Source organism: Bubalus kerabau, chromosome 4, assembly GCF_029407905.1.
Source record: "Bubalus kerabau isolate K-KA32 ecotype Philippines breed swamp buffalo chromosome 4, PCC_UOA_SB_1v2, whole genome shotgun sequence".
Classification (NCBI taxonomy): Eukaryota; Metazoa; Chordata; class Mammalia; order Artiodactyla; family Bovidae; genus Bubalus; species Bubalus kerabau.
This window is the reverse complement of record NC_073627.1, coordinates 20,893,429-20,918,588: the sequence shown is the minus strand read 5'-3', so window position 1 is coordinate 20,918,588 and position 25,160 is coordinate 20,893,429. Positions and strand designations below refer to the sequence as shown.

The 25,160-nt window shown below is 48.5% G+C and overlaps 2 long non-coding RNA genes and 3 other non-coding genes across 5 annotated transcripts; 2 read left to right on the top strand and 3 right to left on the bottom strand.

Annotated features, from left to right (window-relative positions):
* The first annotated feature begins 2,221 nt into the window (after positions 1–2,221).
* Positions 2,222–2,328, top strand: LOC129651843 (U6 spliceosomal RNA). Its single transcript, XR_008714350.1, has one exon. It is a non-coding gene; the product is annotated as a U6 spliceosomal RNA (small nuclear RNA).
* Positions 2,329–6,083: 3,755 nt separating this feature from the next.
* On the bottom strand, positions 6,084–6,274 carry LOC129651984 (U2 spliceosomal RNA). Its single transcript, XR_008714471.1, has one exon. It is a non-coding gene; the product is annotated as a U2 spliceosomal RNA (small nuclear RNA).
* A 6,029-nt stretch (positions 6,275–12,303) lies between these two features.
* LOC129651196 (uncharacterized) lies at positions 12,304–16,583 on the bottom strand. The gene is made up of 3 exons (XR_008714069.1): positions 16,537–16,583; positions 14,606–14,726; positions 12,304–12,483 (listed from the first exon to the last, which is right to left on the bottom strand). It is a non-coding gene; the product is annotated as an uncharacterized LOC129651196 (long non-coding RNA).
* On the bottom strand, positions 15,673–15,863 carry LOC129651983 (U2 spliceosomal RNA). Its single transcript, XR_008714470.1, has one exon. It is a non-coding gene; the product is annotated as a U2 spliceosomal RNA (small nuclear RNA).
* LOC129651195 (uncharacterized) lies at positions 15,700–17,149 on the top strand. The gene is made up of 3 exons (XR_008714068.1): positions 15,700–16,193; positions 16,637–16,883; positions 16,990–17,149. It is a non-coding gene; the product is annotated as an uncharacterized LOC129651195 (long non-coding RNA).
* The last annotated feature ends 8,011 nt before the right edge of the window (positions 17,150–25,160 follow it).

Genomic DNA, 25,160 nt, shown 5'->3' with positions numbered 1-25,160 from the left:
GTGGGTCTGGCTCTCTCCCCTCAACTCACCTCTGTCTCTCTCTGGTGGGCTTGTTCCTCCCCGCTCGCAGTTGTTGGCGGTTGCTCCCATGGCCCTGTCACCCTCTTGGGGCTCTGACTGCTGTTCCTTCCTGATCACCCAGTGCCCCTCTTGATGCCAAGGTCTCCCCAGGTGCCACTGTCCTGTGAAGATGGATGCTGGAATCTGTCCCCGGGTGGATCTGTCTCCTAAGAGGCCACAACCTGCTTCAACTGCCTCTTCACAACCTTCTCCATCCTCCAGCCTCCTCCCGCCTCTGCCTTCCCGGCACCAGCTATTAGGCCCTCAGGAAAAGCATAAGAAATGTCACTGAAATCAAATTTCCTGCTCAGAAAATGTTCATTTACATCTCATCTCACCTCTCCAAAAAACACTCGAGAGGGGTGGTTTTTCCATTCCCAACCTCAAACCGTAGTGAACGTCTGGTCTGAAAAGGAGACTCCAGGGGAATTCCCTGGAAGTTCAGTGGTTAGGACTCCATGCTTTCACTGCCAAAGGTACCCGGTAGGGGATCTAACATCCCACAAGCTGGGTGGCATGGCCAGAAAAAGAAACAAACAAAAAACCTCAGAAGAAGGGGAAGGAACCTGTCCAACACCACACCACTTTGCTTCAGAATTAGGCAGTGAGAGACTCATCCACCAGGGGGCAGCATCTGCTCCTTTTCCGCCCTCCTGGGCTCTGGGACTTGGTTTTGGAGGAGTTGCCTCTGAATGGGCCCCTGGCTGGCGAAAAGGGTGTTTATGGGCCCCTTCCCCTCAGTTTTTCTTTCACATTCATTCTAAGTAGTAGGCTGTGTTTTCCCCATTTTATTCCTTCTTTTCTTGGCCTTGGCATCTTATTTCCCAAACCAGGGATGTAACCTGTGTCCTGTACAGTGGAAGAACAGAATTCTAAGCCTGGACCACGGGGGAACTCCCTCTCCAGTGTATTCTTGAGGAAGCAAAGAGGGAATTTGAAATTCATGTCTTTGTCATTCCCTGGCGGAAGCCGATCTTGGATCTCGTCTCCCCTCCCGTCCCTCCTCCTGCAGACTCCTCTCCTCCCTTCAGTTGTGCACTCAGCAGGTCCTTGGTTGGGATGCAGCGGAGACAAGGATGTCCTCAGCTGCTTCCTAGGTGAGCCTCACCCATCCTGTACCCTCCCCTACTCCAGAGCCTGGGTTGTCCTGGGGAAAGCGACCTGGAATCATCTAAGCCCCACATTACATACTGAGGAAACCAAGGCTCCAAGGGGGGAGGTGGCTTTTCCAAGCCAGTTCACTTGTCAGGACAAGACTCATGATGACTCTCAGCCCAGGGTTCAGCCCACCAGGCCTTGAGGGGGGCCTCTCTCTCCAGGGTCATCCCTTCATGGCCTCTGTTTTTCTCCTCTAAGAAATCCCTCTTCCCCAGTAAAGGTCTGAGGGTTCAGTAGTACCCAGACCTTGCCTGGAAGTACCGGGTTTTTAGGTATCCCTCCAAACCCCCAAGGTGTCAGGGACCGCAGACCAGGAAACTCCTGGCTAAGGCTGGGTGCTTGGTTCCCACACTCAAGGAAACCCTTGAGTATATTTAGTCAATCCACCATGTAGTCATGAATCATGGAGGATTTCCTGATTGCCTGCTGTGTGGCAGGCACAGTGCTGGGCACTGCGGAGCTGTGGCTGAGAAGAACCAGCTTCTGGACTCAGCACTTAGTCTGGTGGGGAGAGAGCTCTGAGGAAGACCCTCCACTCAGCAGCTAGAATCTGACCCAGGTCAGGGAGCCAATGGGAGGAAGTAGGTAGGTCCCAGCGAGTCTGTCCTTCTGTCTGGAATGCTACCTTGCCTCCTGGCCACTTAAACTTGCCTCTGATGTCACCATTGTAGAGGCCTTCCTGAGCACCCCCTCCTCCATGTAAAGTAGTTCTCCCCCCAGTCACTGTCCAGAACATTCCCCTGTTTTATTTTCCTCAATGGCTTGTGTCACTATCTGAAAGGACCCTCTTGAGTCACTGTCTGCCTCTCCCTACTTCTCAGTATAATGTTCACTCTATGAGGGCAGGTCCTGATCCATTTCACTGAGGCTTTCAACCTGGCAGGCACTCCATCCATGAATGCTCAAAGTAAGAATGTTTGAATGTTCTCTCTAGGAAATCCTCCAGTGCACTCTGTCCTGGGCTGTGATCTTGTGGACAAGGGCTGCAGAAATGAGGCTGCCAGTGCTTGCTTCAGCAGCACATATACTAAAATTGGAAGGATACAGAGAAGATTAGCATGGCCCCTGCGCAAGGATGACACGCAAATTCGTGAAGCGTTCCATATTTTTAGGACATGGAAGCAACCTAGATGCCCATCAGCAGATGAATGGATAAGAAAGCTGTGGTACATATACACAATGGAGTATTACTCAGCCATTAAAAAGAATACATTTGAATCAGTTCTAATGAGGTGGATGAAACTGGAACCTATTATACAGAGTGAAGTAAGCCAGAAAGAAAAGCACCAATACAGTATACTAACGCATATATATGGAATTTAGAAAGATGGTAACAATAACCTTGTGTACGAGACAGCAAAAGAGACACTGATGTATAGATCAGTCTTATGGACTCTGTGGGAGAGGGAGAGGGTGGGGAGATTTGGGAGAATGGCATTGAAACATGTATAATATCATGTATGAAACGAGTCGCCAGTCCAGGTTCGATGCACGATACTGGATGCTTGGGGCTGGTGCACTGGGACGACCCAGAGGGAGGGTATGGGGAGGGAGGAGGGAGGAGGGTTCAGGATGGGGAGCACGGGTATACCTGTGGTGGATTCATTTTGATGTTTGGCAAAACTAATACAATATTGTAAAGTTTAAAAATAAAATAAAATTAAAAAAAAAAAAAAAAAAAGAAATGAGGCTGCCAGGAAACAAAATGGTCATTAATGGAGGAAGGTTCCATGGGCTCCAGGCTGGATGTGGAGATGGGGACTGGAATTCCCATTTAAAGGATACTGGACTGGGCCAGTCCCCGGTGTTGCCCTGACAAACTGGGTCCCTTCCTTCACCCCCACTTTGTCCCACCTCGTCCTTGCCATTTGTTTATCAACGCCTTTCCTGGCAAAGGCAAAGGATGAAGGATGGGGGAGAGACTGCCAGTTTCAGGTCTCTTATCTTTAATCAAGTGACAGGTTCCCTCTTGGGTGAGAGGCCCAGGAGATGTAAGAGAGGAGCTGCTGCTGCTGCTGCGTCGCTTCAGTCCTGTCCAACTCTGCGCGACCCCACAGACAGCAGCCCACCAGGCTCCCTCGTCCCTGGGATTCTCCAGGCAAGAACACTGGAGTGGGTTACCATTTCCTTCTCCAACCCATGACAGTGAAAAGTGAAAGTGAAGTTGCTCATTCATGTCTGACTCTTAGCAACCCCATGGACTTCAGGCTACCAGGCTCCTCCGTCCATGGAATTTTCCAGGCAAGAGTACTGGAGTGGGGGTGCCATCGCCTTCTCCGAAGAGAGGAGCTGCTGCTAAGTCACTTCAGTCATGTCCGACTCTGTGCGACCCCATAGACGGCAGCCCACCAGGCTCCCCCGTCCCTGGGATTCTCCACGCAAGAACACTGGAGTGGGTTGCCGTTTCCTTCTCCAATGCATGAAAGTGAAAAGTGAAAGTGAAGTCGCTCAGTCGTGTCCAACTCTTCGCAACCCCATGGATTGGAGCCCTCCAGGCTCCTCCGCCCATGGGATTTTCCAGGCAAGAGTACTGGAGTGGGGTGCCATTGCCTTCTCCAGAAGACAGGAGCTAGGAAGTTTCAAAGATTGTGAAGGAATCAATACCTGTGAAGACGTGGTCACAGTCCACTTCAGCTAATTTCTAGCTGGGTGACTTTCACAAGTTTCTTAACCTTTCTGTTCTTCAGTTTCTTCTTTTAGGGAAAATACACTTGGGTGGAGCCGAGAATTTTAAAAATTCCTAGAGCTGAGAGTCTTCCCCTGGGGACTCCAGCAAACCCACACTGTTTCAGAGATCTGTTAGGTGTTGGGAGCAGGGCCTTGTCCACAGGATAGAAGAAATAATCCCATATGAAAAAGAAACAAAACTATACTAAAGGATCTGGACAGCTCCGTATTTCAGTGGTTTGAAAGTTAAAGGAAAATTTGCATAATGTTGGTCCATGGATAGAACCCTCACAAGAAACAGTACTCCTAAGTAAACCGCCCCAACAGGACAACAGAAAATCACACGTTGATAAAACAAAACAGAAACCTTCACATGAGACAGGTACCCAGAGCAAAACAAGGAAAACACTGGAAAAGATGTAAGAAGCCTGTTGTTCATACTTGCTCTTTTCCCTGAGAGGGGGGCACTATTCCTGCAGGTACTACCATACCAGGTCAATGGGTGGAGTGGACGGAGTAAGGTTCTATTCCAACTCCCTGCTCCAAACATCCATTTACTAAAATGTCCTGGCATAGAGGATGTGGTGTTGTTTGGTTGCTAAGTCCTGTCTGACTCTTTGTGACCCCGTGGATTGCATCATGCCCAGACTTCCCGGTGCTTCGGTATCTCCTGGAGTTGCTCAAACTCATGTCCATTGATGTGGTGATGCCATCCAACCATCTCATCCTCTGTCTTCCTTCTCCTGCCTTCAATCTTTCCCAGCATCACAGTCTTTTCCAGGGAGTGGGTTCTTCCCACCAGGTGGCCAAAGTATCGGAGCTTCAGCTTCAGCATCAATCTTTCCAAGGACAATTCAGGGTTGATTTCCTTTAAGACGGACTGGTTTCATCTCCTTGTGGTCCAAGGGACTCTCAGGAGTCTTCTCCAGCACCACAGTTCCAAAGTTCTTTGGCCTCTGACATCTTTATAGTCCAGCTCTCACATCCCTAAATGACTACTGGAAAGACCACAGCCTTGACTATAGGGACCACTGTCGATAAAGTGATGTCTTTGCTTTTTAACACGCTGTCTAGGTTGTCATAGCTTTCCTGCCAAGAAGCAATCATCTTCTGATTTCCTGGCTGCAGTCACCATCCTCAGTGATTTTAGAGCCCAAGAAGAGGAAATCTGTCACTGCTTCCACATCTCCCCCGTTCAATTAGCAATGCAGTGATGGAACCAGATGTCATGACCTTAGTGTTTTTACTACTGAGGTGTTTTTTTTTTTTTTTTAATTAATTATTTATTTTTGGCTGCACTGGGTCTTCACTGATGCTAGAGTCTTCTCTAGTTGCCAGCGGGTGCTACTCTCTAATAGTGGTTTATGGGCTGTGGAGTACAGGCTCAGTAGTTGTGTCCAAGGGGTTTAGTTGCCCCAGGGCATGTGGAATCTTCCTGGACCAGGAATTGAACCAATCCCCTATATTGGCAAGCGGATTCTTAATCACTGGGCTAGGAATGAAGTCCAGTACTGAGTTTTAAGCCAGCTTTTTCACTCTCCTCCTTCACCCTCAGCAAGAGTCATTCCTTCTGGCTTATTCATGATTTGAACTTGTGCTAACCTCAAAAGCCTGCCTTGTGTATCCAAAAGACACAGTGGTCTTACTTTAGGCCCTCTTCTCTTCAGAACTCTAAGGAATAATACAACTCGGTCAGTGGCACTGACCTCTCCTTGTCAGTCAGTCACCTGGATAAACGAAATCCCGGTACAACCGACACACTGAGTGGAAAGCCCGTCATTTTAACCTCGATTCCAGGTGGAATTTGGTGTTTCTGAGCAGGAACTTCTTGAAGACAGAAAACAAAACACAGAAGTAATTATAGAGATCTCAATAGGCGAGGGGGCATAGAAACAGATGTTTCAAGCTAGTATTCTGGTTTTATGCTGAAAATGGCATCAGGAGAGACTGGGGATATCAAGTAGGAGCCTGGACACCAGCTCCTTTTGTAAAGTATAAAGTCAGAAATGAGAGCAGGAAAACCACTTCCCCAAGACTGTAAGGCAGAAAAAGGGGTGATTTTCAGGACAACAGAGGCTTAAGCAAATGCCTCAAACTACACCTGCCAAACTGTAGAAAAACAAGAGACCAAGTTCCAGACCCGGTTGATTCCAGCAAAGAGCCAGTTCTGCCTTTGGGTACTTCCATAAGTGTCCCCAAGGGGGTGCACCGTTCCTGGAGGTACTGCAATACCAGGTCGATGCGTGGAGTGGACGGAGCAAGCTCCTATTCCAACTCCCTGCTCCAAAAATCCATTTAATATATTGTCCTCGGATAGAGGACGTATCAGATATTAAACTGATAAGAACAGATACTACACTTGATCTTAGCCAAAAGGCCGAGAAGCGATACCGGGTCACCGCCCGTCGCTGTCACCGTCCTGCTGTCGTGCATGTTGCACTCAGTGTGACCGGGTCCCCGCTCACTCCAGGTCTCCCTTCCTTGGCCTCGTTGATAGTACTCTGGCGGCACTACACCAGACTCTCGAGCAGAAGTTGTGTTCTCCACATTGTAAAAGAGAAATCCCGCATCTGCCCTGGCTTTGTGGTTCTCGAGCTGAAGAGCCGTCTCGAATCTGCATGCCCCGCCCTCTGTCGCCGAGAAGGCGTGGCTCCGGAGGGACCGCAGAGCCCTGGGGACGGCCTCGGGGCGGCGGCAAGGGAGCTCTTCCTTGGTGCTCAGTTCAGTTCAGTTCAGTCGCTCAGCGTGTCCGACTCTTTGCGACCCCATGAATCACAGCACGCCAGGCCTCCCTGTCCAATACCAACCTCCGAAGTTCACTCAGACTCACGTCCGTCGAGTCAGTGATGCCATCCAGCCATCTCATCCTCTGCCCTCCCCTTCTCCTCCTTCCTTGGTGCTAGTGGAGAGGAGAGACCCGACCGGAGGGGGTGAGGTGTGGCCGGTGAGAGAGACCCGTGCGATGAGCTGTTGGCCGAGAGTTTTGCCGAAGACAAGGTCGCAAGACTCACTCGCTAGAAATGCCCGGACTGCAGTGTGTTACACAGGCCTCCGCCTGCGGAGAGAGGGGCTTCGTAGGGTCGCGTGTGTGGAGGGGGCTTCGCTGCCAGGCGGAAGGCGAATGGCCCACAGTGGGGAAGGGAGGGGGCGTATGGATGCGGAGGGCGAGGCCGGGCTGCGGAAGGGGTTCACTCCAATTCCAGCGCCCTGTCCTTCGGTGCTTCTACGAACCAAACCGATCCCGGGCTTCCTACCGAAAGGTCTCTCCGCCAAGGACCTCGTTTCCCTACCCCTCCTCCTCAGCTGTGGGTCTTGCTGGTGGCTCAGATTGTCAAGAATCAGCCTGCAAGACAGGAATCCTGTTTCGGAAGATCCCCTAGAGGAGGAAATGGAAACCCACGACTGTATTCTTGCCTAGGAAATCCCATGGACGCAGGAATCTGGCGGGTCACAAGGTCCCAAACAGTTGGACACTCCTTAGCGACTAAACAACAGGAAATATTCTGTTGATCTGAGTTGTCACAGCCACGAGCCACATGCAGCCAGGGAACTGTGGGCTAGTGGTTTCTCCCAATTCAGACGTACTGAAAGGGGAAAAAACACATGGGGATTTCAAAGACTTAGTATTAAAAATTGTAACATATCTCTGTAATGTGTTAATATTAATTACATATTGCAATGATGTTTTAGAGATCTGTTTGTGTGTGTGTGTGTGGCGGGGGGTGTGCCCCAGGGTTTGCAAGAACCCTGAGGAGGGATGGGATGGAAACCTCCCTGCCTTGTCATTGAAAGGATAGAGCTCTAATCACTGACCACTGGAGAATTTTGAGATAAGCTGAGTTAAAGAACATATTAAACTTAATTTCCCCCACTTCTCTTTATTTTTTTAATATGCCTAAGAATGTTTGCATTTACCTGCAGGAGGGAATTCCCTGGTGGTTCAGTGGTTAGGCCTCAGCGCTTTCAGTGCAGGAGTCCAGGTTCCATCCTAGGTTGGAAACCTGGGATCCCAAAAGCCACACGGTGTGGCCAAATTAAAAAAAAAAAACCAGTTATGTGTGTGCTTCACATATTTCTTGAAAGCACTGTTACAGATGGAAGTGATGAGAGGCTAAGCATCTTGCCTAATGTGAAAAGAAGTAAGGATTTGCGTTAGAATCCTGCTAACCACTGGAACTTCAGGGTTTTTAAACTGGTGTCCTGATACTTCCTTTGGGGATGATAAGAATGCCTCTCTGATGAGGGTACTTGTGAAGCTACATGAGGAAACGCAGTACATCAGAATGTCCAAGTGAGTATACCCTGGGGAATGTCACTTCTTGCCTGTAAAATAGAAATGATTCCATTTGAAATCTTGCAAACTATCTATACCTACTCACCCTGAGCCTTCCGATTTCACATCTCGCTCTCCCTGGTCTTGTATTTCTGTTGGCTGCCAAGTGGCTTTGACACCCATGATGCTCACGTGGCAGAGATACACGTGTAGATATGGACACGGACACACAGAATGTAGGTATAGTCACAAATATACAGTCATTAGTGCTGTACTTTCACCTTGATGGGAAACCTTTGGTTTGCTGGTCTATTCCGAGCACCTAGTGCTCTGAATGTACTTGATTTTTGATGAATATGTGTTGAGTGACTGGATGAGGTTCCAATGAGACAATGTATACTGTGCTTAGGCTGGGTCTGACAAAGTCTTCAAATTTCTGAATCAGAAATTTTGAAAGACGGCCCCAGTGTTTATCTGTGTTTTATCTGTGTTTATCAAGTCCTCCAGATGATTCTGACAAGCTCCCAAATTTGAGCATGCACCCATTTGTGTGGGCCAAACAACATGGATGACTTGACAGAAATCTATGAAATCAAGATGCTGACTCAGGGATTTCTCAGTGGTCCAGTGGTTAAGTATGCGCCTCCCCGTGCAGGGGACACAGTTTGATTCCTGGTGCAGAACTAAGATTCCCCCATGCATGGAGGCATGTAAGTCTGAGTGCTCTGGAGCCTGTGTGTCACAACTAAGACCCGAAACAGCCAGAAAGTAAACGCATTTTTAAAAAGCTAAATCAAACATGTAAGGTCTCTGGGGATTGGCCCCTGTTGTGAAAGCTCTAAAGAGTCCCTCAGCTCGGATAACTGGCCGACAGCGAGTTCCCTGCACGGGGGAGCCTGATTCTCGCCCCTCAACTCCTCCCTGTCTCCCTCTCGTGGGCTTGTTCCTCCCCCCTCGCAGTTGTTGGCTATTGTTCCCAGGTCACTGTCACCCTCTTGGGGCTCTGGCTGCTGTTTCTTGCTGATCACCCAACAGCCCTCCTGAGGCCAAGGTCTCCCCAAGTGCCAGTCTCCTGTGCAGATGGATGCTGGAATCTGTCCCCGAGTGGATCTGTCTCCTAAGACACTACAACCTGCTGCAACTGCCTCTTCATAACCCTCTCCACCCTCCAGCCTCCTCCCGCCTCTGCCTTCCCAGCACCAGCTATTAGGCCTTCAGTAAAAGCATAAGAAACGTCACTGAAATCAGATTTCCTGCTCAGAAAATGTTCACTTACACCTGATCAGTATCAGTATCAGTTCAGTCGCTCAGTCGTGCGACTGAGGTCATGCCAGGCCTCCCTGTCCATCACCAACTCCCAGAGACCACCCAAAGCCCTGTCCATTGAGTCAGTGATGCCGTCCAACCATCTCATCCCCTGTCGTCCCCTTCTCCTCCTGCCCTCAATCTTTCCCAGTATCAAGGTCTTTTCAAATGAGTCAGCCCTTCACATCAGGTGGCCAAAGTACTGGAGTTTCAGCTTCAACATCAGTCCTTCCAATGAACACCCAGGACTGGTTGGATCTCCTTGCAGTCCAAGTGACTCTCAAGAGTCTTCTCCAACACCACAGTTCAAAAGCATCAATTCTTCGGCTCTCAGCTTTCTTTATAGTCCAACTCTCAAATGACTACTGGAGAAATCACAGCCTTGACTGGACGGACGTTTGCTGACAAAGTGTCTCTGGTTTTCAATATGCTATCTAGGTTGATCATAACTTTCTTTCCGAGGAGTAAGCGTCTTTTAATTTCATGGCTGGAATCACCATCTGCAGTGATTTTGGAGCACAGAAAAATAAAGTCAGCCACTGTTTCCCCATCTATTTGCCATGAAGTGATGGGACCGGATGCCATGATCTTAGTTTTCTGAATGTTGAGCTTTAAGCCAACTTTTTCACTCTCCTCTTTCACTTTCATCAAGAGGCTCTTTAGTTCTTCTTCACTTTCTGCCATAAGGGTGGTGTCATCTACATATCTGAGGTTATTGATATTTCTCCCGGCAATCTTGATTCCAGCTTGTGCTTCCTCCAGCCCAGCGTTTCTCATGATGTACTCTGCATACAAGTTAAATAAGCAGGGTGACAAGATACAGCCTTGATGTACTCCTTTTCCTATCTGGAACCAGTCTGTTGTTCCATGTCCAGTTCTAACTGTTGCTTCCTGACCTGCATGCATGTTTCTCAAGAGGCAGGTCAGGTGGTCTGGTATTCCCATCTCTTTCAGAACTTTCCACAGTTGACTGTGATCCACACAGTCAAAGGCTTTGGCATAGTCAATAAAGCAGAAATAGATGTTTTTCTGGAACTCTCTCGCTTTTTCCATGATCCAGTGGATGTTGGCAATTTGATCTCTCATTCCTCTGCCTTTTCTAAAACCAGCTTAAACATTTGGAAGTTCACGGTTCACGTATTGCTGAAGCCTGGCTTGGAGATCATACATCTGATCATACCTCCACAAAAACCACTTGAAAAGGCTGGCTATTCCATTCCCAACCTCAAACTGTAGGGAAGGTCCTGTCTGAAAAGGAGACTCCAGGGGTTTTCCCTGGCAGTTCAGAGGTTAGAACTCCACGCTTTCACTGCCAAAGGCAAGGGGTCAATACCGGCTAAGGGATCTAAGATCCCACAAGCCCGGTGGCATGGCCAGAGAAAGAAACGAACAAAAAACCCAAGAAGGAGAGAAAGGAACCTGTTCAACTTCACACCACTTTGCTTCAGACTTGGGCAGTGACAGACGGAACCACCAGGGGAAAGCATCTGCCCCTTTTCTGCTCTGGCCCGGGCTCTGGGACTTGGTTTTGGATGAGTTGCGTCCGAATGGGCCCCTGGTGGGAGAAAAGGGTCTCTAAGGGGCCCCTTCCCACAGTTTTTCTTTTCACATTCATTCTAAGTATTAGGTTGTGTTTCCCCCATTTTATTCTTTCTTTTCTTGGCCTTGGCATCTTATTTCCCAAATCAGGAATGTAACCTGTGTCCTGTACAGTGGAAGAACAGAATTCTAACCCTGGACCACTGGGGAATTCCCTCTCCAGTGTATTCTTGAGGAAGCAAAGCGGGAATTTGAAATTCGTGTCTATGTGATTCCCTGGCGGAAGCCGCTCTTGGACCTCGTCTCCCCTCCCATCCCTCCTCCTCCTCCTGTTTTTAGACTCCTCTCCTCCCTTCAGTTGTGCACTCAGACAGGTCCTCGGTTGGGATGCAGTGGAGACAAGGATGTCCTCAGCTGCTTACTAGGAGAGCTCCACCCATCTTGTACCCTCCTTTACTCCAGAGCCTGAGTTGTCCTGGGGAAAGCGACCTGGAATCATCTAAGCCCCTCATTACATGCTGAGGAAACCAAGGCTCCAAGGGGGGAGGTGGCTTTTCCAAGCCAGTTCACTTGTCAGGACGAGACTCATGATGACTCTCAGCCCAGGGTTCAGCCCACCAGGCCTTGAGGGGGGCCTCTCTCTCCAGGCTCATCCCTCCCATGGCCTCTGTTTTTCTCCTCTAAGAAATCCCTCTTCCCCAGTAAAGGCCTGAGGGTTCAGTATTACCCAGACCTTGCCTGAAAGTACAGGGTTTTATAGGTATCCCTCCCAACCCCCAAAGTGTCAGGGACCGGAGACCAGGAAACTCCCGGCTAAGGCTGGGTGCTTGGTTCCCACACTCAAGGAGACTCTTGAGTACATTTAGTCAATCCATCATATAGTCATGAATTATGGAGGATTCCCTGATTGCCTGCTGTGTGGCAGGCACAGTGCTGGGCACTACAGAGCTGCGGCTGAGAAGAACCAGCTTCTGGGCTCAGCCCTTAGTCTGGTGGGGAGAGAGCTCTGAGGAAGACCCTCCACTCAGCAGCTGGAATCTGACCCAGGTCAGGGAGCCAATGGGAGGAAGCGGTAGGTTCTAGCTAGTCTGTCCTACTTCTGGAATGTTTCCTTGCCTCCTGGCCACTTAAACTTGCCTCTGATGTCATCATTGGAGAGGCCTTCTTGAGCACCCCTCCCCCATGTAAAGTAGCTCTCCCCCCAGTCACTGTCCAGAACATTTCCCTGTTTTATTTTCCTCGATGGCTTATGTCACTATCTGAAATGACCCTCTAGAGTCATTGTCTGTCTCTCCCTATTTCTTACTATAATGTTCACTCTATGAGGGCAGGTCCTTATCCATTTCACTGAGGCCTTCAACCTGGCAAGCATTCCATCCATGAATCCTCAAAGTAAGAACGTTTGAATGTTCTCTTTAGGAATCCTCCAATGCACTCTGTCCTGGGCTGTGATCTTGTGGACAAGGTCCTCAGAAATGAGGCTGCAGGGAAACAAAATGGTCATTAATGGAGGAAGGTTCCATGGGCTCCAGGCTGGATGTGGAGATGGGGACTGGAAATCCCATTTAAAGGATACTGGACTGGGCCAGTCCCCGGTGTTGCCCTGACAAACTGGGTCCCTTCCTTCACCCCCACTTTGTCCCACCTCCTCCTTGCCATTTGTTTATCAACGCCTTTCCTGGCAAAGGCAAAGGATGAAGGATGGGGGAGAGACTGCCAGTTTCAGGTCTCTTATCTTTAATCAAGTGACAGGTTCCCCCTTGGGTGAGAAGTCCAGGAGATGTAAGAGAGGAGCTAGGAAGTTTCAAAGATTGTCGAGGAAACAAGATCTGTGAATCAGATATCGTTCACAGCCCACTTCAGCTAATTTCTAGCCGGGTGACTTTCACAAGTTTCTTAACCTTTCTGTTCTTCAGTTTCTTTTTTTAGAGAAAATACACTTGGGTGGAGCCAAGAATTTAAAAAATTCCTAGACCTGAGGGTCTTCCCCTGAGGACTCCAGCAAACCCACACTGTTTCAGAGATCTGTTAGGTGTTGGGAGCAGGGCCTTGTCCACAGGCTAGAAGAAATAATCCCGTATGAAAAAGAAACAAAAGTAGTAAGTGATCTGGACAGCTCCGTATACAGTGTTTTGACACTTAAAGGAAAATTTGCATAATGTTGGTCCATGGATAGAACCCTCACAAGAAACAGTACTCCTAAGTAAACCGCCCCAACAGGACAACAGAAAATCACACGTTGATAAAACAAAACAGAAACCTTCACATGAGACAGGTACCCAGAGCAAAACAAGGAAAACACTGAAAAAGATGTAAGAAGCCTGTTGTTCATACTTGCTCTTTCCCCTGAGAGGGGTGCACTATTCCTGCAGGTACTACCATACCAGGTCAATGGGTGGAGTGGATGGAGTAAAGTTCTATTCCAACTCCTTGCTCCAAACATCCATTTACTAAAAAGTCCTGGCATAGAGGATCTGGTGTTGTTTCATGTTGTTCGGTTGCTAAGTCCTGTCTGACTCTTTGCAACCTTGTAGATTGCATCATGCCCAGACTTTCCGGTCCTTCAGTATCTCCTGGAGTTGCTCAAACTCATGTCCATTGATGTGGTGATGCCATCCAACCATCTCATCCTCTGTCTTCCTCTCCTGCTTTCAATCTTTCCCAGCATCACAGTCTTTTCCAGGGAGTGGGTTCTTCCCATCAGGTGGCCAAAGTATTGGAGCTTCAGCTTCAGCATCAATCTTTCCAAGGACAATTCAGGGTTGATTTCCTTTAAGACGGACTGGTTTCATCTCCTTGTGGTCCAAGGGACTCTCAGGAGTCTTCTCCAGCACCACAGTTCCAAAGTTCTTTGGCCTCTGACATCTTTATAGTCCAGCTCTCACATCCCTAAATGACTACTGGAAAGACCACAGCCTTGACTATAGGGACCACTGTCGATAAAGTGATGTCTTTGCTTTTTAACACGCTGTCTAGGTTGTCATAGCTTTCCTGCCAAGAAGCAATCATCTTCTGATTTCCTGGCTGCAGTCACCATCCTCAGTGATTTTAGAGCCCAAGAAGAGGAAATCTGTCACTGCTTCCACATTTCCCCCGTTCAATTAGCAATGCAGTGATGGGACCAGATGTCATGACCTTAGTGTTTTTACTATTGAGGGTTTTTTAAAAAATTAATTATTTATTTTTGGCTGCACTGGGTCTTCACTGATGCTAGAGTCTTCTCTAGTTGCCAGCGGGTGCTACTCTCTAATTGTGGTTTATGGGCTCTAGAGTACAGGCTCAGTAGTTGTGTTAAAGAGGCTTCGTTGCCTCAGGGCATGTGAAATCTTCCTGGACCAGTATTTGAACCCATCCCTTGCCATTGGCAAGTGGATTCTTAATCACTGGGCTAGGAAGGAAGTCCAGTACTGAGTTTTAAGCCAGCTTTTTCACTCTCCTCCTTCACCCTCAGCAAGAGTCATTCCTTCTGGCTTATTCAAGATTTGAACTTTGTGCTAACCTCAAAAGCCTGCCTTGTGTATCCAAAAGACACAGTGGTCTTACTTTAGGCCCTCTTCTCTTCAGAACTCTAAGGAATAATACAACTCTGTCAGTGGCACTGACCTCTCCTTGTCAGTCAGTCACCTGGATAAACGAAATCCCAGTACAACCGACACACTGAGTGGAAAACCCGTCATTTTAACTTCGATTCCAGGTGGAATTTGGTGTTTTTGAGCAGGAACTTCTTGAAGACAGAAAACAAAACACAGAAGTAATATTAGAGATATCAAGAGAAGGTGGGGGCATAGAAACAGAAGATTCAAGCTAATGTTCTCGTTCTCATTTGAAGATGGCATCAGGAGGGACTGGACTACCAGGTGGGAGCTTGGACACCAGCTCCTTTTGTAGCTTGTATCAAGTGAGTTATGAGGGCAGCAAGATACTCTTCCAAGACCGTAGAGCAGAACAGGGTTCTTTCAGAAAAATAGAGGTTTAAGCAGATCCCACAAATGTACACTTGCAGACTGTAGTAAAAAGAAAGTTCGTTCCTGATCTAGCTGACTCCAGGGAAGAGCCAGTTTCTGCCTTTGGGTACTTCAGTAAGTGTCCCCGACAGGGTGCACCAAGAACGGTGCACCCAGCACCTAGACCTAGATCTTCGTCGAATGCCAGAGTCAATGGAAAAGGAGGAAAGAAGATAATATGGGGAAGCCTTTCTGGTTTATATATGATTTGAACTTTGTGCTGAGCTGAAGAGCCTGCCTTGTGTATCCAAAAGACACACTGGCTCTTACTTTAGGCTCTTTCTCTTCTAAGTATTAACTCCAAGTAATAACACAACTTCTGCAATGGTACTCATCTCTCTTTGTCGGGCAGTGACCTGTATAAACAAAATCCCAGTATAAACAACACACACACTGAGCCGAAAACCCATCATTTTAACCTAGACTGCAGGCGGATCTTCGTGGCTTTCAGCGGGAACTGCCTGAAGTCAGAAAACATGATTACGGAAGTAACGTTAGAGACATCAAGAGAAGTAAGTCAGGGGTGCATAGACAGAAGATCTCATCCCTCATGCCAGGAAGAAAAAACAAAGCATGTAGACAAACCCAAAAAACTCCCTGAGATAGCCAAATCCGTTACAGGAAAGGGCCAGTTTCTGCCTTTGGGTACTTCCATCAGTGTCCCCGAGGGGGTGCACCGTTCCTGGAGGTACTGCAATACCAGGTCGATGCGTGGAGTGGACGGAGCAAGCTCCTATTCCAACTCCCTGCTCCAAAAATCCATTTAATATATTGTCCTCGGATAGAGGACGTATCAGATATTAAACTGATAAGAACAGATACTACACTTGATCTTAGCCAAAAGGCCGAGAAGCGATACCGAGTCACCGCCTGTCGCTGTCACCGTCCTGCTGTCGTGCATGTTGTACTCAGTGTGACCGGGTCCCCGCTCACTCCAGGTCTCCCTTCCTTTGCCTCGTTGACAGTGCTCTGGCGGCACTACACCAGACTCTCGAGCAGAAGTTGTGTTCTCCACATTGTAAAAGAGAAACCCCGCATCTGCCCTGGCTTTGTGGCGGAAGAGCCGTCTCGAATCTGCATGCCCCGCCCTCTGTCGCCGAGAAGGCGTGGCTCCGGCGGGACCGCAGAGCCCTGGGGACGGCCTCGGGGCGGCGGCAGGGGAGCTCCTCCTTGGTGCTAGTGGAGAGGTGAGACCCGACCGGAGGGGGTGCGGGGTGGGCGGCGAGAGGGACCCGTGCGACGAGCTGTTGGCCGAGAGTTTTCCTGAAGACAAGGTCGCAAGACTCACTCGCTAGAAACTCCCGGACTGCAGTGTGTTACACAGGCCTCCGCCTGCGGAGAGAGGGGCTCCGTAGGGTCGGGTGTGTGGAGGGGGCTTCCAGGCCAGGCGGAAGGCGGATGGCCCACAGTGGGGAAGGGAGGGGGCGTGTGGATGCGGAGGGCGGGGCCGGGCCGCGGGAGGGGTTCACTCCAACTCCAGCGCCCGTGCTTCGGTGCCCCTACTAACCAAACCGATCCCGAGCTTCCTACCGAAAGCTCCCTCCGCGTAGGACCTCGTTTCCCTACCCCTCCTCCTCAGCTGTTGGCTAAGCTGGTGGCTCAGATTGTAAAGAATTCGCCTGTAATACAGGAAACCTGGGTTCTATTCCTGGCTCGGGAAATCCTCTGGAGAAGGAAATGGCAACACACTCTGCTGTTCTTGCCTGGGAAATCCCATGGACAGAGTAGCCTGGCAGCCTGCTGTCCAGGGGGACACAAAAGACTCGGGACTTAGCGACTGAACAACCGCCACCACCATTCTGTTGATCTGAGCTGTCCCAGCCACTAGCCACATGCAGCCAGGAAGCGCCCGGCAGGTGGTTCCTCCCAATTCAGAGGTATTGAAAGTGTAAAACACACTTAGGCTTTCAAAGACTTAGTATTAAAGACTGTAAGATATCTCTATAATGTTGATATTAATTACATATTGAAATGATGTTTTAGATATATCTTTTTTTCCTGGGGAGGAGCCTCTACAGCGTTTGGAAGAACCCTGAGGAGGGATGGAACCCAGGCCCTTGTCATCGAAGGCATGGAGTTCTATCCACTGGACCACTAGAGCATTTCTGAAATATCCTGAGTTAACATATTAAACTTAATTTCACTTGCTTCTCTTTATTTTTTTTTTTTATGCCTAAGAATATTTAAATTTACCTGCGGGATGGAATTTCCTGGCAGTCCAGTGGTTAGGCCTCAGTATTTTCAGTTCAGGAGCCCAGGTTCCATCCTTGGTTGGGGACCTGGGGTCCCCAAAGCCACACAGCTTGTCCAAAGGGGGAAAAAAGTTACATTGTGTGAGTCACATAATTCTAATAGAAAGCACCGGTGCTGATGGAAGTGCTGAGAGACTAAGCAATTGCCTAATGTGAAACAAAATCAGGATTCCCATTCAAGCATCCTGCTAACCACTGGGGCCTCAGGTTTTTTTAAACCAGGGGTCCAGAATTGATGCTTTTGAATTGTGGTGTTGGAGAAGACTCTTGAGAGTTTCCTGGACTTCAAGATCAAACCAGTCCATCCTAAAGGAAATCAGTCCTGAATATTCATTAGAAGGACTGATGCTGAAGCTGAAGGTCCAGTACTTTGGCCCAATACTTTGGCCACCTGATTCTAAGAACTGATTCATTGGAAAAGACCCTGATGCTGGGAAAGATTGAAGGCGGGAGGAGAAGGGGATGGCTGACAGAGGATGAAATGGTTGGATGGCCTCACCAACTCAATGGACATGAGTTTGAGTAAGCTCTGGGAGTTGGTGATGGAGAGGGAAGCCCAGTGTGCTGCAGTCCATGGGATCACAAAGAGTCGGACACGACTGAGTGACTGAACTGGCTGGCTCCTGATATTTCAATTGGGATGATTAAGAATGCCTCTCTGATTAGAGTACTTGTGAAGTCACACGTGGAAATGCAAGCACATGGGAATGCCTTCATGAGTACACCCCAGGGAAAGTCACATTTTGCCTGTAAAATAGGAATGATACCATTTTACAGTGTTGTGAGCTATCTCTACCTACTCACCCTGAGCCTTCCTGTTTCACATCCCACTTTCTCTGGTCTTGTATTTCTGCTGGCCGCCAAGTCATATTTACACCCATGATGCTCAAATGGCATAGCTATACATGTAGATATGGACACAGACACATGGAATGTAGGTATATTCACAAATATACAGCCAATAGTGCTGTATTATCTTTCACCTTGATGGGAAACCTTTTGTTTGCTGAGCCTTTCTCAGCACCTATGACAGTGCTCCAAATGTGCATAGTTCTTGTGAATATGTGTTGACTAAATGGATGAGGGACAAATGAGATAATGTAAAATGTGCTTAGCCTGGGCCTGACAACTCTTCAGGCCTCCCATCCTATGAGGTCTGTTCAGGCTGGGTGCTCAGACCATCGTCTGCTCACTCATTTGGTTTCCCTGAGAAGGGGTTGCTGCGGTCCCAACACTTCCATCATCTGTTCATGTCTCATAGACTTCCTCCTTGTCCTACCTGCTGTTCTGCCCATTTGCACAGGTGTTTTAGTCTCCATTCTGAGGTGGAGGTGCCCTCAGGGCAGGAACGATTTCCGGCCTGGGTCTCTCTACTCCTAGCACCTGCCCAGGTGTGTCACTTCCCTTACAGGTGATGAACAGCAAAATAGGTAAAGCAAGAAAAAAATATTTGTGGGCTTCCCTGGTGGTCAAGTGGTTAAAAATCTGCCTGTCATTGCAGGGGACATGGGTTCAGCCCCTGGTCTGGAAAGATCCCACATGATTTGAGGCAACAAATCCCTGTGGCACAACTACCGAGCCGGTGCTCCAGAGCCCATGAGCCACAACGACTAAAGCCTGTGTGCCTGTATCCTGTGCTCCACAAGAAAAGCCGCCGAAATGAGAAGCCGGGGCACTGCAACTAAAGAGCAGCCCCCACTTGCTCCAACTAGAGAGAGCCCGAGATTAGCAAAGAAGTGGCTGCACAGCCAAAACACAATCCATCAATCGACATGCTGAGAGAAAATTAACTAGACAAAAAGAATAAATATTTGCCATGTCAATCACGGAAGAAGTATTTATCTTTCTAATGTATAAACAGCCCCTGGAATTTAGTATAAAAGATGAACCATTCAACAGGAAAAGAATGGGTGAAATCAGGCACAGAAATATTTTCTGCATCATAGAAAATAAAAAAGTGGTTCTTAAGCAGACATATAAAATTAAACAAAAACTACAGCGAGATGTAAGTTTCCCTGCCTTCGTCCTGCCCCACTCACCTACACTCATTCTTATCCTCCTACCTGGGTCCAACTGACCTTGACTCAGTTGGTCTGGCCAACTTCCAGGTAAGGAGACTGACTGAGCCTTGCATCAGGGAGTTCCAATCCAGAAGTCAAGGAACTAGCTTTTTTTTTTTTTTTTTTAATTAAAACAATTTGTGGCCACACCGTGTGGCATGGGATGTTACTTCACCAAACAGGTTCAAACCCCCAACCTCTGCTTTGGAAGCACAGGGTCCCAACCACTGGACCACCAGGAAAGTCCCTCAAGAAACTGTTCCCAGGCCTCAGATCTACCCACTGATGGTTTGTTAGTGTCCCTGTGGGGGAACCAGGCGCTGCTTTTGGCACATTCCTGGTCATAATCTCATTGTACATCACTCGTTTCCCTGGGGAAAGTTCCCACCACCAAGTCTCAGGGGAGAGAGGCACCAGACTCACCCATGATACTTCTAAAGGTCTCCCAAGTCCAGAGATCTTCCCACAAGGCCAGGCAACCAGCTGTCAGACACAAACCTTCACTCATCCATTCTTTCATCCGACACTGATTTGCTGGGTGCCTCTGATGGGACAGAGCTGTTAGAGGTTTGTGCTAAGTCACTTCAGTTGTGTCCGACTCTTTGTGACCCCATGGACTGTAGCCCGCTAGTTTCCCCTGTTCATGGGATTCTCCAGGGAAGAATATTGGAGTGGGTTGCCATGCTCTTCTCCATTTAGGGGTTTGGGGTGATAATAACATCTCTGTTGTCCACTTCCAGGAGAACACTGAAAGTACTATTTATCAGGGAAAATATACAGCCTTGTGGGAAACTCTCTAGAAATCTGTTCTAGACCCTTCCTGCTCAAAGTGTGGTCTGTGAACAGCTACAGCCCCATCACCTTGGAGCTGGTTAGAAATGCAGGATGCAGGCACAAGTCAGACCTCTGGCTTTTTTTGAAGGGGCTGCCAGGGCTGCTGAAGCAAAATGCCATAGGCTTGTGGCTTAAAGAACGAAAATGTATTTTCTCACAGTTTTGGAGACTGGATGTCCTCAGTCAGGGTTCCAGCCTGGCAAGGTTCCAGTGAGAGCCCTCTCCTTGGCTTCCAGATGGCAGATTTCTCTCCATGTCTTCATGTGCTAGACAGAGAAAGAATAAGCTCTCTGGTGTCTCATCTCATAAGGGAACTAATCCCAATAAGAGGGCCCCATCCTCATGACCTCTTCTTAAACTAGATGCGTCCCACCCCCCAGGTGTCTCGCCTCCAAATAGCGCTTCAAGTATGAAGTTCGGGGGCACGATTCAATCCAGAATCCCTGCCGATCCAGAATCTGCATTTAGTAGGGTCCACAGGGTACCCATGTGTACTTTATTTATTTTTAATTGGAGGATAATTGCTTTACCACATCGATGTTGATTTCTGCCAGACATCAACATGAATCAACCATGGGTATGCATATGTCCCCTCCCTGTTGAACGTCCCTCCTACCTCCCTTTCCATCCCACCCCACTAGGTTGAGCTCCCTGGGTCATGGAGCAAATACCCAATGCCTACCTATTTTACATTTGGTAGTGTATATATGAGGCTTCCAGGTGGCGCTAGAGGTTTGACCCCTGGGTGAGGAAGAGCCCCTGGAGGAGGGCATGGTAACCCACTCCAATATTCTTGCCTGGAGAATCCCATGGACAGAGGAGCCTGGTGGACTAGAGCCCCTAGGGTCACTGTGAGTCAGACTTGATGGAAGTGACTTAGCACACACCCATGCACGCTCTGTATATAGATTTCAGTGCTACTCTTTCAATTCATCCCACCTTCTCTTTCCCCCTGCTGTGTCCACAAGATTTTTCTCTATGTCTGTGTCTCTACTGCCCGTGTGCACTTTTAAATTTAATTTTATTTGGCTGCCCTGTGTCCTAGATGGGGCTTGAGGGATCTTCGATCTTCGTTGTCGCATGTGGGCAACACGTGAGCTCTTTTAGCTGTAGCATGTGAACACTCAGTTTCAGCATGTGGGACTGAGCCCCCCTGCACAGGAGCACGTAGTCTTAGGCACTGGATTACCAGGGAAGTCCCTTGTGCGAACATTAAAGGTTAGAAGCAATGCTTTAAGTCATACACGTTGAAAAAGAAATTGCAGTTTTGCATATGTCATTTAGTATGCTTTCTGAGGAAGATGAAACTGGCTTCCTGGGCCAAATTTTTTTATTCATGGAGATAAGCTAAATAGCTAGGAGGACTTTGTGCCAACCTCTTTGCTGAGTCCTTCACACATTTTATTTTCTTTAATTCTCATAATGACACTAAGAGATAAATATTTTCATCCCATTTACAGAAGAGGTTGAGGCTGAGAGAGATAAGTAATCTGCCCAGGAGCTTCTCTGGATATGTTCAGGCCGGGACTGGAATTCATCTTCCATGTCAGTGGTCTCTCTAGAGTGGTCCCCAGTCCAGAAGCATCGTTATCCCCTTAGGACTTGTTAGAAATGCACGTTCTTGGGCCTGAGAGCCTGAGACACACTGAATCAGAAATTCTGGAAGGGGGCCCGAGCAATCTGTTTTTACCAAGTCCTCCAGATGATTCTGACAAACTCTCATCAGAGCATGCACCTATTCAAAGTTACGCCCCCTTCCAACGTGGGTCAGATAACATGGATGACTTGACAGAAATCTATGAAATCAAAAAGCTGAATCGGGGACTTTCTGGTGGTCCAGTGGTTAAGAGTCTGCCTCCCAGTGTAGGGGACATGAGTTTGATCCCTAGTCCAGAATTAAAATTCACCCAAGCTGTGAGGCAAATAAAAAATATTTTTTTAAAAAGCTGAATCAAGTATGTAAGGTCTTGGGATTGGCCCCTGTTGTGAATGCGCTAAAGAGTTCCTCAGCTCAGATAACTGGCCAACAGCGAGTTCCCTGCACAGTGTGAGCCTGGCTTTCTCCCCTCAACTCACCTCCCTGTCTCTCTCTGGTGGGCATATTCCTCCCATCTGGCAACTGTTGGTGGTTGCTCCCACGGCACCGTCACCCTCTTGGGGCTCTGGCTGCTGTTGCTTCCTGATCACCCGACGGCCCTCCTGAGGCCAAGGTCTCCCCTAGTGCCAGTCTCCTGTGCAGATGGATGCTGGAATCTGTCCCCGAGTGGATCTGTCTCCTAAGACACCACGAATTGCTGCAACTGCCTCTTCACAACCTTCTCCAGCCTCCAGCCTCCTCCCACCTCTGCCTTCCCAGCTCCAGCTATTAGGCCCTCAGTAAAATCATTGGAGAAGTAAATGGCAACCCACTCCAGTGTTCTTGCCTGGAGAACCCCAGGGACGGCAGAGCCTGGTAGGCTGCTGTCTATGGGGTCACACAGAGTCGGACACGACTGAAGCGACTTAGCAGCAGCAAAAGCATAAGAAATGTCACTGAAATCAAATTTCCTGCTCAGAAAATGTTCATTTACATCTCATCTTACCTCTACAAAAAACACTTGAAAAGGGTGGCTTTTCTATTCCCAACCTCAAACTGTAGTGAATGTCCTGTCTGAAAAGAAGACTCCAGGGGAATTCCCTTGCAGTTCAGTGGTTAGGTCTCCACGCTTTCATTGCCAAGGGCAAGGGTTCAATACCTGGTAGGGGAACTAAGATCCCACAAGCTGGGTGACATGGCCAGACTAACAAACACACAAAAAGACCCCAGAAGGAAGGAAAGGAACCTGTCAAACTAGACTCCTCTCCTTTGCTTCAGACTTAGGCAGTGACAGACTTATCCACCAGGGGACAGCATCTGCCCCTTTTCTGCCCTGGCCTGGGATTTGGGACTTGGTTTTGGATGTGTTGCCTCTGAATGGGCCCTTGGCGTGAGAAAAGGGTCTCTAAGGGTCCTTTCCCCTCAGTTTTTCTTTTTTTAAATTCACACTCATTCTAAGTAGTAGGTTTGGTTTCCCCCATTTTATTCTTTTTTTTTTTGGTATTGGGACCTTAAATCCCCAACCAGGGATGTAATCTGTGCCCTGTGCAGTGGGAGAACAGAGTTGTATCCAGTGGACAGCCAGGGAATTTCCGCTTTGTTTTATTTCTGAGGAAGCAAAGCAGGGATTTGAAATATGTGTCTTTGTCATTCCCTGGCGGAAACCGCTCTTGGACCTCGTCTCCCCTCCCATCCCTCCTCCTGCAGACTCCTCTCCTCCCTTCACTGGTGCACTCAGGTCCTGGGTTGGGATGCAGTGGAGACAAGGATGTCCTCAGCTGCTTCCTAGGTGAGGTCCACCCATCTTGTACCCTCCCCTACTCCAGAGCCTGGGTTGTTCTGGGGAAAGGGACCTGGAATCATCTAAGCCCCTACTTACATGCTGAGGAAACCAAGACTCCCAAGGGAGGAGGTGGCTTTTCCAAGCCAGTTCACATATCAGGACAGGAGTCATGATGACTCTCAGCCCAGGGTTCAGCCCACCAGGCCTTGAGGGGGCCTCTCTCTCCAGGGTCATCCCTCCCATGATCTCTGTCTCCTTCAAGAAATCCCTCCTCCCCAGTAAAGCCCTGAGGGTTCAGTATTACCCAGACCTTGCCTGGAAGTACAGGGTTTTATAGGTTTCCCTCCCAACCCCCAAAGTGTCAGGGACCCCAGATCAGGAAACTCCTGGCTAAGGCTGGGTGCTTGCATCTCACACTCAAGGAAACCCTTGAGTATATAGTCAATCCATCATATAATCATGAATTATGGAAGATTTGCTGATTGCCTGCTGTGTGGCAGGCACAGTGCTGGGCACTGCGGAGCTGTGGCTGAAAAGAACCAGCTTCTGGGCTCAGTGCTTGGTCTGGTGGGGAGACAGCTCTGAGGAAGACCCTCCACTCAGCAGCTGGAATCTGACCCAAGTCAGGGAGCCAATGGGAGGAAGCAGGTAGGTCCCAGCTAGTCTGTCCTGTCTGGAATGCTTCCTTGTCTCCTTGCCACTTAAACTTGCCTCTGATGTCACCATTGGAGAGGCATTCATGAGCAATCCCCTCCTCCATGTAAAGTAGCTCTCTCCAGCACATATCCCTGTTTTATTTTCCTCAATGGCTTATGTCACTATCTGAAACGACCCTCTTGAGTCACTGTCTACCTCTCCCTACTTCTTATTATAATGTCCACTCTATGAGGGCAGGTCCTTGTCCATTTCACTGAGGCCTTCAACCTGCCAGGCACTCCATCCATGAATGCTCAAAGAACGTTTAAATGTTCTCTCTAGGAAATCCTTCAATGCACTAGGTCCTGGGTTGTGATCTTGTGGAGAGAAAGGTCTGCAGAAATGAGGCTGCCAGGAAACAAAATGGTCATTAATGGAAGAAGGCTCCCTGGGTCCTAGGCTAGATGTGGAGGTGGGGACTGGAGTTCCCATTTAAAGGATACTGGACAGGGGTAGGCCCCAGTGTTGTCTTGACAAACTGAGTCCCTTCCTTCAACCCCACCTTGCCCCACCTCCTCCTTGCCATTTGTTTATCAACGCCTTTCCTGGCAAAGGCAAAGGATGAAGGATGGGGGAGAGACTGCCAGTTTCATGTCTCTTACCTTTAATCAAGTGACAGGTTCCCTCTTGGGTGAGAGGCCCAGGAGATGTAAGGGAAGTGCTAAGGAAGTTTCAAAGATTGTGGAGGAAACAATATCTGTTTCACAGATATTGTTCAAAGCCCACTTCAGCTAATTTCTAGCTGGGTGACTTTCACAAGTTTCTTAACCTTTCTGTTCTTCAGTTTCTTCTTTTAGGGAAAACACACTTGGGTGGGGTCGAGAATTTTTAAAATTCCTAGAGCTGAGAGTCTCCTTGAGGACTCCAGTAACCCACACTGTTTCAGAGATCTGTTAGATGTTGGGAGCAGTGCCTTGTCCACAGGATAGAAGAAATAATCCAGTATTAAAAAA